The following is a 1,739-nucleotide window of genomic DNA, read 5'->3' as shown; positions in this document are numbered from 1 at the left end:
CTTGTGCCGTGTAACCCCCCCATTCCTAGCCCTGCCTCTGCCTTCCTGCCCCCTTCCAGGACCCTCCGCAGGTTTTCCCAGTGGGAGACTCACACCAGCAATGCTCCCATCCCTCAAACGCAGCTGCTGATCACCACAGTAAGCACGAAGTAGGAGTTTTTGACCTGACCGGAAAAAACCTTGACGTTTATAGAAAGTAACAGGTAATGGCTTCTTCCTTCCCCCTTCAGCTGCTTCTGCAGAAAGGTCCCACCGGTCCCAGCACCCATCGCCCCTTCCCAGCACCATGGCATGGCCCTGCCCGGGACCCCCATGGGAAAGGAAGAGGAACCCCCAGAAATGGATGCAGGACCAGGGGGAAAGGGTGAAACCGGGAACTGTGGCTTTGCTTTTCCTAGAGATGCCCTCTGGAGCCACATGCCACTGGATAGGTTTACCCAGAGCAGCCATGGATGGGGATCAGGGCTGGGGGTGTTGCCTGGCTGCTCCTGCACGAGTTTGCTGATGGAGCCCATTCCTCTTGCAGGGTGAGGCGAGATCTAATAATAAACACACAGCCGTACCCTCACAGGCTGCCAGCAGCGCAGGGGCAGCTCTCCTCCTCTGTGAAAACCGAGCTGTGGTATTAATGCTTCGTGCACCTCTGCTGTCAGCAGCGAGGGCAGCGCCAGGCCCTGAGCCCAGCCGGGACCTCGGCTGCCCACGCAGGGCAGCACAGGGCAGCACAGTTCCCCTGAAACCCTCCTGCCTCCAAGAAATGGATGCACTGGAGAAAAGCAGTGTTTAAAGCATCTTATTTGGGCCCAGGAGATGCTCTACGTGCCGTGAGCAGCAGCCAGGTGAGCACAGGGGAAGGATGGGTGCTGCAGAGCACCCCTACAAGCCCCTCTGCGACGCGGCTGGTGACACCCATGGCCCGTGCCACCCGTTCCCGGTGCCACGCAGCCCCGCAGGGTGCCTCCCTCCCCGGCCCCCCAGCCCAGGGACACCGACAGGGCCAATGCAAGGTGCTGTGCGGGCGGCCGATTTGCATCGGAGGGATAAGGGGAAACCCCAGGAAGCGCCTGGGCCAGGCATTAATCAAATCGATCTCTAATAATAAACCTCCCGAGCGAGGCGCGGGCTCGGGGCTGGAGCTCGCAGTGCGATGGCAGGAGCCGAGGGGGAGTAGACGCCACGGGAGAGTCAACCGTGAGTTACCCATGGAGGGGCTGGGTGGAGAGATGGGGGTGAGGGCTTTGTCCGTGCAGGGGCTCGGGGCCGCAGTGACATTTCTATGGCAGTGGCAGGGAGCTGAGGGTCTCCTTGGGCTCTCGCTGGAGGAGCAGGACCACCACAAAGGGCTTGCACCCTGCTGCAGAGGGTCAGTGCCACAGGGATGGAGGTGAAATGGTCACTTAATGCTTTGGGTGTGGGGTCCGTAGGGCAGTTTGGGTGCTGGTACTCGGCTGTGCTGGAAAATGTGTGGCTGCAAAGCCTGGCTGTCCCGTGCTGGGAGCACCAGGGGAACCTTGGGGCTCCCTGTGGATGGGAGCTCAGCCATCAGGGCAGGATTTTTGCTGGATGGGGCCAAACACTCATCTTGGACCAGCCCTCGCAGCAGTGGGGAATGAGCTGCCCAGCCTGCAGCCTCTGAGCTTAGACACAGCCCCAGATCTCCATTTCCCAAGCAGTTATCCCATGTGAAACCCCACTGAAGCTCAAGGATGACCAAGCTCATCACCATACCCAGGGGCATT

Source organism: Mesitornis unicolor, unplaced genomic scaffold (genome assembly GCF_000695765.1).
Source record: "Mesitornis unicolor isolate BGI_N332 unplaced genomic scaffold, ASM69576v1 scaffold29555, whole genome shotgun sequence".
NCBI lineage: Eukaryota > Metazoa > Chordata > Aves > Mesitornithiformes > Mesitornithidae > Mesitornis > Mesitornis unicolor.
The sequence above is the reverse complement of the archived record's forward strand: the minus strand, read 5'-3'. Positions refer to the sequence as shown.